General features: G+C 48.6%; 10 non-coding genes across 10 annotated transcripts; all 10 read right to left on the bottom strand.

The window, feature by feature from the left end:
• Positions 1-4,642: 4,642 nt before the first annotated feature.
• On the bottom strand, positions 4,643-4,715 carry Trnav-uac (transfer RNA valine (anticodon UAC)). Its single transcript has one exon. It is a non-coding gene; the product is annotated as a tRNA-Val (tRNA).
• A 228-nt stretch (positions 4,716-4,943) lies between these two features.
• Positions 4,944-5,016, bottom strand: Trnav-uac (transfer RNA valine (anticodon UAC)). The gene has a single exon. It is a non-coding gene; the product is annotated as a tRNA-Val (tRNA).
• A 75-nt stretch (positions 5,017-5,091) lies between these two features.
• On the bottom strand, positions 5,092-5,164 carry Trnav-uac (transfer RNA valine (anticodon UAC)). The gene has a single exon. It is a non-coding gene; the product is annotated as a tRNA-Val (tRNA).
• A 75-nt stretch (positions 5,165-5,239) lies between these two features.
• Positions 5,240-5,312, bottom strand: Trnav-uac (transfer RNA valine (anticodon UAC)). Its single transcript has one exon. It is a non-coding gene; the product is annotated as a tRNA-Val (tRNA).
• Positions 5,313-5,387: 75 nt separating this feature from the next.
• On the bottom strand, positions 5,388-5,462 carry Trnav-uac (transfer RNA valine (anticodon UAC)). Its single transcript has one exon. It is a non-coding gene; the product is annotated as a tRNA-Val (tRNA).
• Positions 5,463-5,536: 74 nt separating this feature from the next.
• Trnav-uac (transfer RNA valine (anticodon UAC)) lies at positions 5,537-5,609 on the bottom strand. The gene has a single exon. It is a non-coding gene; the product is annotated as a tRNA-Val (tRNA).
• A 78-nt stretch (positions 5,610-5,687) lies between these two features.
• Trnav-uac (transfer RNA valine (anticodon UAC)) lies at positions 5,688-5,760 on the bottom strand. Its single transcript has one exon. It is a non-coding gene; the product is annotated as a tRNA-Val (tRNA).
• Positions 5,761-7,045: 1,285 nt separating this feature from the next.
• On the bottom strand, positions 7,046-7,118 carry Trnav-cac (transfer RNA valine (anticodon CAC)). Its single transcript has one exon. It is a non-coding gene; the product is annotated as a tRNA-Val (tRNA).
• A 4,989-nt stretch (positions 7,119-12,107) lies between these two features.
• On the bottom strand, positions 12,108-12,180 carry Trnae-cuc (transfer RNA glutamic acid (anticodon CUC)). The gene has a single exon. It is a non-coding gene; the product is annotated as a tRNA-Glu (tRNA).
• A 79-nt stretch (positions 12,181-12,259) lies between these two features.
• On the bottom strand, positions 12,260-12,332 carry Trnav-cac (transfer RNA valine (anticodon CAC)). Its single transcript has one exon. It is a non-coding gene; the product is annotated as a tRNA-Val (tRNA).
• Positions 12,333-16,198: the final 3,866 nt, after the last annotated feature.

The raw sequence follows: 16,198 nt of genomic DNA, 5'->3' as shown, positions 1-16,198 counted from the left end.
CCAAGGAAACGCCCCGAGAATTCGTAAACTGTGCTTGAACTGCTCCAGAAGTGGTCATTTTGTCACGCAGTGCCGTCTACCGCTAACTGCAGAATTTTTGAAGTGGCAGGAAGAATTTGAATCTTCCAGTCCAATACAGCGGGGAAACGGACAGCTGGTGACGCCAATACCCGCGAGCAGTCGCCAGTAATTGAGCAGGTGTCGTGTGCCTCAGAAGCGGGTACTTTTTCCGTTCCTGTCACCATCAACGGACAAACACTTAAAGGCATCTTGGACTCTGGAGCTGTCAACAGTTTGATTACGGCACCACTAGTTGACAAACTCAAACTCAGCATAAGGCCTTCGTCCCTACGTTTGGTAGGAGCTAGCGGCCATCAGCTACAAAATTTGGGTCAAGTCAGGGCTACGGTAACAGTGGATGACCAAACACTGCAGCATGACTTTGTCGTTGTTCCCCGGTTACCTCACGAAGGAGTCCTTCTAGGCGACGACTTCTTACGGGCCTCAAGAGCCGTCATCGACTGGGGCTCGGAGAGCTTCGCTGTGTCTGTTCCTCGAAGGCTACGCAAGGTCTACCTGGTTAGGGAGCAAGCACTGCCAGCTTTATCTCGGAAGTTCGTTCCCGTGACCTGGCATCGTACAGCTGAAGACAAGGATCATGTAATGGTCATCACAGGGACAAAGCTCTTGTACGACCGCTGTTCAGTAATTGTGGAGCCCATGGTTGCAGAAGCATCAGAAAATTCAGTCAAGGTCTTGATGACGAACTGTTCATCTCAAGCCGTCGTGCTTCCACGTCAGATGACAATTGGCCTCATAGAAGAAGCAAGCGGAATTAAGGATATTGAGCTCTCTGCAGACGACTGCCAACAGATCCTCCAAGTTTCATGCCTGCCTTCTCCTAAAGACCTTGATGCATCATCAGCTCATACAGTCGTCGACCCGCATCGTTCAATCTCAATCGGCGACGTTAGCTTTAACATCGGAACAACGTTATCTTCCAGTGAGCTGCAGGTCGTCAAGGACTTGTTGGCGCAACATTCTGCTTGCTTTGCGCAATCAAGTACGGATGTAGGCTCCTGCACAGTTGAACGACATTGCATTCCAACTGGAAACGCAAAGCCAATATCGCAACGTCCTCGCAGATTGTCACCAGCACAGCGTGATCTCGTCAAGAGTATGATCAAGGACCTCATTGATGCCAATATAGTACGACCTTCTCGGAGTCCATGGGCGTCACCACTGGTCCTTGTAGCAAAGAAAGACGGGACGACGCGCATGTGCGTCGATTATCGACGTCTCAGCGCAGTCACTGAGGACATCGTTTACCCCTTTCCAAGGATTGAAGATGCGCTGCAGGCACTCACCGGAAGCAAGTACTTCTCTGTTATGGACTTGGTGTCTGGATTTTATCAGATCGCCATGCATCCAGATGACATACAGAAGACTGCATTCGTTACGCCGTGGGGTCTTTACGAATTCCTTCGGATGCCATTTGGCCTTAAAGGTGCCCCATTTACTTGTCAGCGAGCCGTGGATACAATCATTGACGGTATTAAATACGACAATGCCCTTGTCTATATGGATGACTGTGTGGTTTTCAGTCGGACATTTGAAGAACACGTTTCGTACCTTGAAAACATCTTTACAAGGTTCGAAAAAGCAGCCTTAAAGTTCAAGCCACAGAAGTGTTTCTTCTTTTGTACTGCCATCAATTATCTTGGGCACGTTGTTACAAAAGATGGTGTATCTCCTGACCCATCGAAACTGGCAGCTGTTCAGATGTTCCGGCCTCCTCGAAACGTCCAGGAACTACAGTCATTCATCGGGCTTACGTCGTACTTCAGGAAGTTCATCCCGAATTACAGCGTTATCACCGCACCTCTTCGATCACTCCTAAAGAAGAATTCTACTTATTCTTGGGAAGAGGATCAGCGAGTTGCCTTCGAGACATTAAAGCGCACTTTGTGTCAGCCACCTGTCCTCAAGCTGTTTTCTGAGAAGCCGGAATTTATTGTCCAAGTGCACACAGACGCCTCTCGGCTCGGCTTGGGAGGTTTGCTGCTGCAAGAGGATGAAGAGCGCCGCTACCGTCCTGTACTATACTTGAGTAGATCGCTCAAAGGCGCAGAGCTGAATTATTCTTCGACGGAACTGGAAGCTCTCGCAGTTAAATGGGCATTAGAAGAGCTGCGACCATACCTGATAGGCCGAAAATTTCAAGTTGTCAGCGACCACCACGCGCTTTGCTGGGTTTTACGCTACAAGGAAGGAAACCAACGTCTTCTTCGTTGGTCGCTGATTTTGCAGGAGTTTGATTTTGACGTCATCTATAAGTCAGGAATCCTGCACAGCGCACCGGATTGTCTTTCCAGGAACCCTCCTATTGCTGCTGACACAGACCAAATTCTTGCAGTGTCATATCCCTCACTGCGATCCTGTGACAACATGGGTGAGGAACAGCGTCAGGACGCATTTTGCGCTAAAGTTTTGGATGTACTTAGGGGTGCGCTGGGCACAAAGAAACAACAGAAACGGGCCCAGAAGAAGTTCGTTACGCACAATGAAGTGTTGTATAAAAGAGACCAAGGCCCGGTCAGCAATCGATTCCTCCTCTGCCTTCCTTCCCAGCGGCAAGCTGAGGCACTTCGGGAAATGCATGAAGGCCGATACGGTGGCCACATGGGCATCAGGCGAACATTCGATGCCTTAAGGTGCAAGTATTACTGGCCGAAGCTCTATGCGGATGTCAGACGGTACGTGCGTCACTGTGAACTTTGTCAGAGGATGAAGATGTCGACATCGGTGCCTTACGGTCTACTACAGCCAATAGAAGTCCACAGCCCCTTCCACACAGTTGGGATGGACATAATAGGACCCTTCGAGACTTCAAGGGGTTACAAGTACATCATCGTAGCCATTGATTACCTCACAAAGTTCGTTGAGGCAAAACCACTGAGGGACATAGAAGCTGCAACCGTCCAGAAGTTTGTTGAGCGACGGATCATCTTGAAGCACGGATGCCCAGCCACGATTATCACAGACCGCGGTACTCAAATGATGGCGCGCTCTACTGAAGCCTACTTCAAGCATCGGGGCATCAGACATGCTGCTACCACCGCATATCACCCCGCAGCAAATGGCTTGTGCGAAAGGGCCAATAAGACAATCAAACAGATGATTGCCTTGACTACCGCCGGGGGAGAAAAGTGGGCCGATGTTCTCCCATATGTTGTATTCTGTTACAACACGGGGTACCAAGACACGGTTCGCCAAACTCCATTCTTCTTGGTGTACGGTAGGGATCCGGTGCTGCCGTTAGATGTTGTATACAGCCGCCGAGAGCTTGAAGAGCTCAAAGAAGAATCTGGCTATTTCGCGGTAGTGCGCGAACGACTGCAAAAAGCCAGGGAGCTCGCGGCCGCGCACATCCGACTGGCTCAAGAAAAACAGAAGGAGCACTTCGACAAGCACCACAAGGACGTTGTGTTTGAAAGAGGGCAACTGGTGCTCCTCAAGGTTCCATCATCCGGTGTGAAATCCACAACATCGTACACTGGTCCTCACAAGATACTGAACAGACTGTCTCCCGTGAACTACGAGGTCGAACTCGCAGACAACATGGGAAGTGACAAAGTGCACGTAGAAAAACTGAAACCCTATCTGAGCCCCATTGCTCACATGGAGCAACCTCATGCTTCGGACTAGAGCGCACATGTGGGCCGTGAAGTGCAAATAATCATTAGTGTTTGTGTATACTTTTGAGTGCGTGAAAGTGGAAAGACTTTGATTGACTTTTGTAAATATTTATAAACCGGACTGTTTATGTTAGTTTAGTCAAGTTTCACCAATATTCTGTTTTAGTGTTACGTGATGTATTACGTCGGGACGACTACTTTCAAAACCCGGGCATGTCACGAGCGATAGCAGACGACGCTCGGTTTGGGTCTCGCGCTTTCGCGCGAAGAAAACGAAGAAGATCAACGCCGAGCTCGCGCGCGCTCGGGAGATTCGAAGAATAAAGAAAAGGGTCTGGTAGTCCCTTCCTGGTCTCCAATGTGTTCGGTCGTCTTTCTTACGCCGCCTCGGAACCCACAGATTCCGACGGCCACAACGGCACGTCACAGGTGCTATCTGCATTCAGCAGGTAATCGAGCGTGTTCTGGAGCTCTTTTTCTTTTTGCTTTTCTTTATATCTCACCACTCCTGCTCTCTCGATTGCGTACATTTTAACTTCATTTTTAAATTGCTCCCAGACTTCTATAGCGCTCGTTTTCTTATTTCAAAGAGCATCCCGAGCCTTCTGGCTCACCACTTTCACGAAAGTCTCGTCTTTTAAAAGTTTTTCGTTTAACTTCCATAGGTCCCAGTTAAACTTCACATTTCTCTTTTTCCTGCCAACTTCGAGCATTACAAGACTGTGATCACTGCAGCTAACATGTTTCACGGTATAATTCGCGCATACAGGTACGATATTTTCAACCACATATATACGATCTAGTCTAGCATGGCTTTGATGCTGAAAATGTGTAAATTGCACATAGCTGCCTACTACACTACGAGAGCGCAGCACGTCTGTTCGTGTTATATACCCCCTTTGTTTTTTTATACCTTCTTGCGCACGATAAAAAAAAGGAAGGCATGCTCTCGCCTGGGATCGAGCCAGGGACCTTGCGCGTGTAAAGCGCACGTGATGACCACTACACTACGAGAGTTTTTTTTTTTTCCTTTATTGTCTGGTTTATTAGCACAAATTACAGAACACAGCGCACAAGAATTCATATCTCTGAATTCATCATTTCACAAGACACTTATATGTACATTCTAAAAAAAACGGGACCGACAGCTTGTCCTACACTACGAGAGCGCAGCACGTCTGTTCGTGCTATATACCCCCTTTGTTTTTTTATACCTTCTTGCGCACGATAAAAAAAAGGAAGGCATGCTCTCGCCTGGGATCGAACCAGGGACCTTGCGCGTGTAAAGCGCACGTGATGACCACTACACTACGAGAGCGCAGCACGTCTGTTCGTGTTATATACCCCCTTTGTTTTTTATACCTTCTTGCGCACGATAAAAAAAAGGAAGGCATGCTCTCGCCTGGGATCGAACCAGGGACCTTGCGCGTGTAAAGCGCACGTGATGAACACTACACTACGAGAGCGCAGCACGTCTGTTCGTGTTATATACCCCCTTTCTTTTTTTATACCTTCTTGCGCACGATAAAAAAAGGAAGGCATGCTCTCGCCTGGGATCGAACCAGGGACCTTGCGCGTGTAAAGCGCACGTGATGACCACTACACTACGAGAGCGCAGCACGTCTGTTCGTGTTATATACCCCCTTTCTTTTTTTATACCTTCTTGCGCACGATAAAAAAAGGAAGGCATGCTCTCGCCTGGGATCGAACCAGGGACCTTGCGCGTGTAAAGCGCACGTGATGACCACTGACACTACGAGGAGCGCAGCACGTCTGTTCGGTTATATACCCCCTTTGTTTTTTTATACCTTCTTGCGCACGATAAAAAAAGGAAGGCATGCTCTCGCCTGGGATCGAACCAGGGACCTTGCGCGTGTAAAGCGCACGTGATGACCACTACACTACGAGAGCGCAGCACGTCTGTTCGTGTTATATACCCCCTTTGTTTTTTTATACCTTCTTGCGCACGATAAAAAAAAAAGGAAGGCATGCTCTCGCCTGGGATCGAACCAGGGCCCTTGCGCGTGTAAAGCGCACGTGATGACCACTACACTACGAGAGCGCAGCGCGTAAGCTCGTGTTATATACCCCCTTTGTTTTAAAGACGATAGTCTTTCTTGGGAAACTTAAACGCAGAAATTTTGGTCTGTCTTTCTGTCTTTCTGTTTGTCGGCACGTCACCCGATTCAGCCAACCGGCCAAAGTTGAACCACTTGCTTACCGCCCACCCATCTTGAACTGGTACGGCTGTTCATACTTGTGAACGTTGTCGATCAGAAAGTAAATATTACGCATATCTGAGGCGTAACATCATTAGGTAAGTATTAGGTGGTGTGTTCCTTTAATAGATAATAATAGATACGCAATTTAAAGACCTTGATGGTATGCGTTAAACGTTGAGACAGTAACCGCGTTTATTAAAAGATTGCCACAGCTGAAGCGATCAGCGGTCCAAGCCGAGCAAGCGCGAGCGCCAACAACAATCGTCTTCGTCTTCTTCTTTCGCAGGCGTTCTTGTCTGCGCCCTACCATGTTACAAATCACTCCCCGGCGTAAAAGGAGCCATCCTGGCGACCTAAGGAACAGGTACAACTGGTGGGTCATAATGCGGCTTCAGTCGATCGACGTGAACAGTCTCGCGGCCGCGGCGACGGCGGTCCGTAGATGATTGAACAGGCTCAATCATATAGTTAACTGGGGATGCTTGACGTAGGACGCGGTAGGGGCCTTCGTACTTAGGCAGTAGCTTTGTGGAAAGGCCAGGAGCGGAGGAGGGAACGCGAAGCCACACCAACGTTCCAGGCGAATACGACTGAGGAGGCAGGTTTTCGTCGTGACGGTCCTTCTGGCCCTACCCGCCCTACAATGTTACAACCCTAGTTTCTTAAGGTGCGCTGAAAATGCGACTGCGCTGAAACTTGTCTTCCTCCGTGCCCTCTGCACAAGCTCATGTTGTGTTTCGGTTTCGGTTCAGTATTGCATTGTACGAATGACAGGGGGCGCCGCTCAGTCATTCCTGTTTTACCCAGGCGATTTGTAAGTCAGAGTTTGTGGAGAGTACTCGTTGAGTGTGGACGTTTCTTCTCCTTCGGCGCATCGCGCCAAACAGCGTGTTCGGGCTGGCCGGCGTCCCCACCGGTCGCGTTGGTCACCGCCGGTCTTCGCCTGCCGCTTCGCTGGGACTACCAGCCCGCAACACAGCACTCATGTTTCCCGACGTATTACCAGATGGCGTCCATATCTCACGCAGCGCCTCTTCTATTGTCTTTAGACGACATTTGCAGCGAAGCACGCAGATACGCGGCCAATTTTTATACCTTCTTGCGCACGATAAAAAAAGGAAGGCATGCTCTCGCCTGGGATCGAACCAGGGACCTTGCGCGTGTGAAGCGCACGTGATGACCACTACACTACGAGAGCTTTTTTTTCTTTATTACTGACTTACACATTTGAAGTCACTGGTTACATACATAAAACGCGTCGGCCACGCTTTGGCCAACACGAGATTAAAATTGTTTCATGCAGATTAACTGATCGAGCACAGAAATCCACACTGTTGTGTCAGGGAGCGCGCGAAGCACCTCTCTCAAACGCACCACGCTTTCAATAAAGTGATCACGAACAGGACGAACAACCTGGTGAACATATTCAAATTCCGTTTTCGTTCTCCACAAGGCGTGGAGGCCCAGGAGCATAAATAAATCATAAGGAATGCCCTCTGATGCGTCTGCCGGCAAGAAGCGTATTCCATACGGGCTGAGGGGCAACTCTTTCTTTAATGTGCGCTGTAGCACATCCCAGTAGAAAATGGGATCCCAACAGTCCAGGAAAACATGTTCTATTGTCTCTGGTTTTTTACATAAATATCAGTTGGTTGTCCAGGGTATGAAGAAGCATTTATCGCTAGGCCAAGTTTTAACAGGAAGCGTGTTTGTGTGCAATTGAAAGAAGAAGGTTTTAACTGATGATAGTACCGGCATTTTCTTTACTCTTTTTAAAACGTCCTGTCCTGGGCCTCCAAGGTGTGGAAAGCGGTACAAAGGCACTGGTAGAACGCTTTCAACAAGATCGATATACAATTTTTTCTTGTTAACGGTACCCAGGTACTCCCCTCTCGCAGATACCCGATTACAGGCCCACATATGTTTTCACATGACGCCACAATAAATCCAGGTATGAGTCTCTGTAGGCTCACTTGCATGACAGTGCGGAGAAAAGGGTCATTTTGGTCACGTAGGAAAATGAAACGCGACACAAGCTGTCGCAGAAACAAATGAGCTAAACCAAGCCCACCAAGCTTGACTGGGCGAAACAAATTCATACGACTGGTCCGCTCCCAGGTGGATGCCCAAATGAACACGGCGAAAACCCGGTGAATTCTCTGAACATTCACTCGTGATGCGCATAGCACATTCATCACATACCAGAACTTTGAGATAAGAAACAGGTTACAGATAGTGGCCCGTGAAAATATGGACAGTTGCCTGCCTTGCCAAGCTGTAGCCTTTTCTCTTGCACTTCGCACTTGGTCAGACCAGTACGTATCAGGTTCGCGGTAACTACCGAGTGGCACGTTGAGGTATTGCGTTGGAACTGCTGACCAGCGCAGTCGGGAGAAGTGCTCCGGCGTTGCGTCCCAGTCGCCATGCCAAAATCCATAACTCTTGTCCCAGTTGATCTGGGCACCAGTGCATTCGCAGAACCTTTCAACAATGGTCGTGGTATACTTAATACTGTCCCTGTCTGAGCAGAAGACGGCGATATCATCTGCGTAGGCTAGTATTTTTACATGTGCTGTCTGTAGACTAAATCCTGTAATAAGTTTGTTGTGAGTGATAAACAGACAGAGCGGTTCGAGGTACACTGCAAACAACAAGGGCGACAAAGGGCATCCTTGCCTCACTGATGAGCGTACGCGCAGGCTGTCAGCTCGCCATTAACTATAATGCGTGTAGTGCAGTTACTGTACGCCATCCTAACGCCCTCAAGTATGACACGGCCAACATTAGAATGTTCTAATATGCTGAAGAGGATTTGGTGTGAGACGCAGTCGAATGCTTTCGCCAGGTCATACTGCATCATCGCCACGTGCTCACCCAGCGCGTCACAGCATTCGAGCACTCTTCGCGCAACGTGTACGTTCGTCGCGATACTGCGACCTTTCATCCCGCACGTCTGATGGGAACCCACCAACGTCGTTATAAGCCCTTGGAGCCTTTTTGCTAGTACCTTCATAAATATTTGTAGTCGACGTTTGTGAGACTAATTCGACGGTAAGGTGCTGCACACAGAAGTTTTGCTGGGTCATCACTTTTTGGGATGAGCACAACGTGCGACGTTGTGAACGATAATGGTACCCGTTTCAAGTCATATGCTTCGACGAAAACTCTCAGCAGCATCTGAGCGACCATGCTCTTAAATGTTTTATAAAAAGCTGCACCGAGGCCATCGGGCCCAGGTGCTTTCCCCAGAGTCAACTCGTCGATAGCGTCTTCGATTTCACGTATAGTAATCGGCCATTCAAGGCCTGCCTTAACGTCATTGTCCAGCTTCGGCATAAAACAAAGGAATTCCTCCTGGAAGCCATCTAAGGGGTCTGGTTGGTGGCCTAGAAGGTTATTAAAATGCTCGGCTATCACGCGCTTGATGACCCTGCTATCATACGTGATTTCGTCGCCGTTAGCTATCTGACGGATTTCTTTCTGGCACGCGTATCGTTTTTCGTCAGATAAGGCCCGTTTCGTGGGCCTTTCCCCAACCCATAGTTTATCGGCTCTCGCACGTATGATCGCTGCTTTATATTTTGCAGCGTCGATTTCCTCCAGCTGACATTTCACGTCTCTTGATTCCTTGCTAAAAGTACCGGGCTGGTTGTTTTTCATACTACTAAAAAATTCGAGCTGCTCTCGTAGCATTCGCTCAGTTTGGTTCTGTTCATACTTCAGGATGCTACTTCTCTCCATAGCCGTTATTTTAACTCCATGTTTAAATTCTTCCCATTCAGCTGCCAAACTGGTTGACGGCGCTTCGAGTAGCTTCTCCAATTTTTCTGCTACTAAGGTTACGAAATGCTCCGTCATCAAGAAGCTTAACATTAAACTTCCACAGGTTCCAATTTAAGCGGCTTTTAACCTGCCTTTTTCCTAACCCGACCATAACTAAACAGTGGTCGCTGAAAGAAACAGGTTTGACATCGTACGCTGTGCACAAAGGTAGAAGTTCTGCTGATACATAAATTCTGTCCAGTCTGGCGTGGCTGTCACGTTGGAAATGAGTGTACACTGTCGTCCTTTATGAAAGGGAACATGCGAGCGCGCGGCCTGCGCGCTGCGGCAGCTGCGTACAGCACCATCAACCGAGAGCTGAAGAAAGCACTTCCCCTTTTGGCGGCATCGCCCGCTGCGCGACCGAAGCGGGAGCGTAATCTAGCAGCGCTTGTCCACCTGCCATGACTCGTTATTTTGTTTGCCAATAGATGACGCCAAAAGCGGGTGCGCTTTCTTTCGCTGTCGGTTGATGACACTGTAGGCAGCCGCATCAGAGCTCAGGCCGCGCGCTCGCGTGTTCCCTTTCATAAAGGACGACAGTGTACGTTGGGCGAATGCCACTCGAATAAACAATGCCAACGTCTTCTAAGCCATTGTCGTGCACTATTTCGGATAGCAACTCGGCACTCTTATCGCTAACTTGAGATTTCCTAGAGCGATCTTCGGCCGCACAGACACAGTTGAAGTCACCTAAGAGCAATACCATTTTCTCGCAGTTTCAGTGCGTTTTGAAGCATTCGAAAAATAATTTGCGCTCTGTTTCCACGTTTGGTGCGTACGCGCAGACCGTGCGGTAACACAAACCGGAAAGACTGAAATCTACGACCAAGAGGGTTGCCACCCGTAACCCGGCAACCCTCGAACGTTTAGGGTTGCCACCCGTAGCCCAGTTTCAAAGTTCATAGCCATATCGGTGAAACATTAAGGTCAAACATGGCCAGGGAAAGAATAGAAAGCCTCTTTGAATGCGACACGCTTGGCAAAAACAGCGCTTTGGTTTCGCCATGGTACACATATATAGAAAAACACAACCAGCCCCCCTCCCGCTCCCAATCCCTCCCCCGTTAGCCGCTGCCACTACGGAGGCGGATTTGCCGCCGACCATCGTGGTTCATCCGGAATGTTCGGCCGTGGATTGAAGGAAAGCGCCTCACACCTGGCGCTTTAGTCGGTGGCTCGTCCCCACCGCCATCGTCCAGCTGCGGCTCGCTGCTCGTGGTCTGCTCATGCGGCCGTTTCCCGGCCGCCGCGCTAGCTGATCCTTGCGTAGTGTCCTTGCGCCGTGGCCTTCCTCGCCGACGCGGCCACGGCGGCTCGGGCAGGCGCATCTTCGGGTTCCCTTACAGATGCCGCGAGAGGATGCTTCTCAGGTTGACCCGGCGGGGGAGAAGACGACGTTGACGGTGCACCCTCACGGGCGCTTGTCGGAGACGCTGCTTCTTCCGAGTCCGCCTCATCGATCAGAAGCTCGGCTGACTCCTCGCTGCTCCCTGGTGCTGTCACGCTGGCGTACGTTCGCTGACACTGGCGGTCTTCGTGACCAAAACGCCGGCAAACCCCACACCTTGGTATGCGGCAGTCACGGCGGATATGGCCCGTGCCACGACAGCGAAGGCAGAGCGGAGCCCTTCCCGGCACAACGACAAGTGTGAGTTCGCCCGAGACACTTAGCTGGTGTGGAAGGTCATCAATTTTGACCCCAGCGTTCATCTTGAGGGTCACGACTCTAGTTGTGGATACCTTGTCCGCTACTCCCTCAGCACGCCACCGCTCCCTGACGACGTCAGTGACCTTGCCGAAGGGCGCGAGGGCAAGTCGTAAGTCCTCGTCAGGCACGCTATGAAGGAGCCAGTGTACCTTCATTCGAATATCCCTGTTAGCCGGGTCGATGACAATGCACCGCTTGCCTTTAACTTGCAGCTCACTAGTGTTGACCAACATCTTCGTTGACTCCGCATCCTTCAGGGTGATGGCCCACACGTGGCTCATGCGATACGCCCCCAAGGCGATAACGTCGGGGAGTATCGACCGCTGAGCCAGGGCGTCACGAAAGTCTTCAACCTTGTAGGGGCGAGCGCTGACGTCCGCGTGCAAAAAAACTGTATTTAAAACCAAACGACCTGTACGCAAACTAGGCAGAACAACCTAGTACTCATTATCCGTTGCCGAAAACCTGTTTCCGCGGCCAGGCGTGGCTGCTATTGCCGCTCCGTCGGAGCACATGATAACATGTCCGTTCGCTGCCGCGGCTGGAAGTGGAATCATCCACTACACTACGAGAGCGGAACACAGCAGGCAGTCTTTAATTCAACTTTTTTTTCGAATATCTTTTTCGCAAGAAAATAAATGTAAGAAATGGCGATGCTCTCGCCTGGGATCGAACCAGGGGCCTTGCGCGTGAGAAGCGCACGTGATGACCACTACGCTACGAGAGCGGAACGCAGCAGGCTGTCTTTAATTCAACCTTTTTTTCGAATATCTTTTTCGCAAGAAAATAAATGTAAAAAGTGGCGATGCTCTCGCCTGAGATCGAACCAGGGGTCTTGCGCGTGTGAAGCGCACGTGATGACCACTACACTACCAGAGGGGATTTTTTTTCTTTATTCAGAACGAGGTACATCGTGTACACACACAACAAAAAACAGGTGTAGTTTGACAAGAAGTATTTAACAATGCATTAAAACCGCCAATCACAATTTGCTTGGCATAAATTGTTTAAAAGTGCTTTAGTGCTGCAAGTTCATTCAGTACAGGGAGCCATTCCGGCTGTTCTTCTCGTGCATTGTATGCATCTCTTATGTAAGCTATACTTTTAATGAAGTATTCTCTGACAGAACGGGCATTCGCGTCAGCGTGCCGAAATGCCATGCATGATTTCCAAATAGCGTGCATACTTAACAGCATAAACATGTCGTACGGTATGCCACTGTCACTGTGAACCGGTAGGAAGCGGATTCCATGGGGTGTCAAAGGTAAGTCTTTTTTTTAAAGTTCGTTGTAGGATGTCCCAATGAAACGTAGCATCCAAACAGTCCAAAAAAATGTGATCGACACTCTCTGGTTTGCGGCATAGGTGACAATTAACAGACCAGGGAACAAATAAGCCGCTTTCCTGCAGCCATGGTTTTACGGGAAGTGTACCAGTGTGTAGCTGAAAAAAAAGGTCTTTGCTGATGGCCGTACCACCATTCTTTTAACCGTTTTAAGAACGTCTTTTCCCTGGCCTTTTTCATACATCGCACGATACATCGGCACAGGCAGCATTACATCGATAAGGTCTTGATATAATTGTAATTTTGTAACCACACCAAGCTACTGTAAAGAAAAACGTACTTTTAGTATGTTAAAAGCCGAAACAGCTTCGTTGAGATAACCATGAATGCCGCTACGCCCAGCACAACAAGTGGATACAACAAATTCGGGTAGATAACAGCATACTCTAACTTGAAGCATAGTACGTAAGAAAGGATGGCTCTGATCTCGCAGAAACATAAACCTGGAAACAATCTGCCTTAGAAATAAGTGGGCTAATCCCAACCCGCCCGTTTTCATTGACCGGAAAAGATTTGTACGGCTCGTGCGTTCCCACTTGGAGGCCCAAACAAAAGTGGCAAAAACTCTGTGTATTTTCTGTACATTTGAGTGGTTCATGCACAGCACCTGAAGTACATACCAAATTTTGGCTGCTAAGAATAAGTTGCAAACTCTTGACCTCGCGAATATTGATAGGTTTTTTCCTCCCCACTTGTTCGCTTTCTCCCTTAATTTTTCTGTCTCGTCGTTCCAGTATTCACTGGGATCATTATATTTCTGCAGTGGCACACCGAGGTACTTCGTCGGCACGGAGCTCCACTTAACCTTTTCGAAAAATTCTGGCTTTTCGTCCCAGGTACCATGCGAAAAACCTGCACTTTTATCCCAGTTTAAGGCACTGCCTGACCACTTGCAGTACTTGTCTGCTACACTGACTGCTTCACTAATGCTCCCTCTGTCTTTACAAAAAACAGCGACGTCATGTGCGTAGGAGAGTACTTTGACCTCAGCCGTCATTAACATAAACCATGTATCATGTCGCTATTGATTATGCTCAAACAAAAGGGCTACAAGTAGATAGCAAATAACAAGGGGGAAATTGGGCAACCCTGACGGGCACTCCTTGCAATTTGAAAGTTTGCAGTGACTTCCTTGATGCTAGCAAAACAATTCCTATACGACATCTTCACCCCTTCTAAAATAACATCTCCTACATTTACATGTTTCAATATTGAAAAAAGTACATCATGCATAACACGGTCAAAAGCCTTTTCCAGGTTTAGTTGCAACATTGCTACTTGGCTGTACCATGCATCGCAACACTCAAGGATGCTCCTCGCAGTGTGGATATTGGTTCCTATTGTTCGGCCCTTAATTCCGCATGTTTGGTGCGGTCCTACGATTAACCGTATTACGCTTTGCAGTCTCTTGGCAAGTACCTTCATAAAAACCTTACAATCAGTGTTAGTAAGGCTTATGCGACGATAAGCACTCACTGACAAGAGCTTCACTGGATCTTCACTTTTGGGTATGAGTACAATATCTGACCTTCGAAAGGACGGCGGCATTTCCTTTACCTCGTAAGCCTCCGCTACGAGGCGTAACAGGAGCTCCGACAGCTCATCTTTGAATGCTTTGTAAAAAGCTGTGCCTAGTCCATCCGGGCCGGGCGTTTTCCCTTCACTTAATTCATTAATGGCCCTTTCAATTTCCCAACTGATATTGGCTCTTCGAGGCGTGCGGTGGTTTCCTTATCTAGTGTCGGCATTATTGACAAAAACTCGCTGTCCAAGGCTGCTTCTCCGTTACCGCTGCACCCAAGAAGTCCTTTATAATAATCCAAAAACGCGCTTTCTATCATCTGTTTGTCCGTGGTAGTCACTCCTCCGTATTTAATCTGTTTTATTTCTTCACGCGAGGCGTAGCGCTTTTCTTCTCTCAGCGAGCGTTTCGTCGGTGTTTCCCCCAGCCAAAGGTGTTCTGCGCGTGCGCGTATGACTGCTTCTCTGTATTTTTCAGTGTCCATTATCTCGAGCTGGTTCTTGACCTCTCTTATCTCTTTAGATAAAGTGCCTGGTCGCGTGCTTTCGACTGACAACAAGAATTCTAGCTGACATTGTAGTTCTTTTTGCTTTCTTTTTTCTTGTAGCGTATCATGGAAGACCTTTCAATTGCAGCAATTTTAACTTCTTCCTTGAACTGTTCCCATGCAGCGACCATTCGCCCCGACTCAAACGAGCGCACTTTTTCAATAAGTATTTTTACCTTATCCACAAAGACTTCATCACTAAGTAATTTATTGTTCAGTTTCCACAGTTTCCAAGAAAAGGTTGATCTTTTCTTCTTCACTCCCAGAGAAAACATTACGGCACTGTGATCACTGAAAGCTACTGGTTTGTGCTCGTAACTGTTGCATAGCGGCACGAGTACATCTGATACGTATGCTCTATCTAAACGGGAATGGCACTCACACTGGAAATGCGTAAACCTAGCGCCACATCCAATTTGCAATACGTTTCCTACATCTTCAAAACCCCCCTCTTGCATAAGCGCTGACAGCAACAAAGCACTTTGATCACGAACGGATAGTCCTTTGCTTCTATCTTCTCTGAAGCACACGCAGTTAAAATCCCCCAGAATTATCACGTTTCTTTCAGATTTTAAATACAGTTCGAAACTTGCAAAAAAGGATAACCGCTCAGTTATACTATTCGGTGCATATACGCAAATGATGCGCCATTTTTTACCAAAACCGTCAAAATCGCACAAAACGAGACGGCCGTCATTGCTAGCATGAACATACTCTTCAACAAATCCTAAAGTTCCGCAGAAAGAGAGCACACCCTCCAGAGGTGCCAACAGAATGACATATGCAAACATTATAGCGGGACCGAAAAGGTTCGACCATGCGGTCCGTTTGTTCTTGACTTTCGACCTTCGTTTCCTGTACCGCTATGATATCGAGGCCGTCCTCTAGGAAAAGACGACTAACCTGATATTGCTTTCGTTTAGATCGAAGTCCCCGCACATTTAAAGTTGCGATGCGCAACGTAGTTATGGGCTGTGAAGGCCGCGGGCAAGATACGGACCGCATGGTTCTTACCTCGCCGATTGACACATCCCTGGCTTCCACCGTTGAAGTTGTGGATAGACACGTACAAGGCGTGCACTTTCCACACGCGTCACATAATAGTGAAGCCATATTCGCTATGTCCTTCAGCGCCTATGGATTTAGGTCCCTCGTTGAATGTCTTCCCCCGTGGCTACGAGGGTGGCTTCGGCGGCGGACGTGTGCCCACAGCGATGTTCGGCTTGAACCTCAAGCTGGGTCGCCTGAGCGTTGCCGCTTTCGTCGCCGGCTCAGCTCCTGTTGTCCTCTTTGGTTCTGCGTCCTCCTTGCTGACATCTTCAAGTGTTCGC

This window comes from Rhipicephalus sanguineus, chromosome 1, assembly GCF_013339695.2.
Source record: "Rhipicephalus sanguineus isolate Rsan-2018 chromosome 1, BIME_Rsan_1.4, whole genome shotgun sequence".
Classification (NCBI taxonomy): Eukaryota; Metazoa; Arthropoda; class Arachnida; order Ixodida; family Ixodidae; genus Rhipicephalus; species Rhipicephalus sanguineus.
This window is presented reverse-complemented; position numbering and strand designations above follow the sequence as displayed.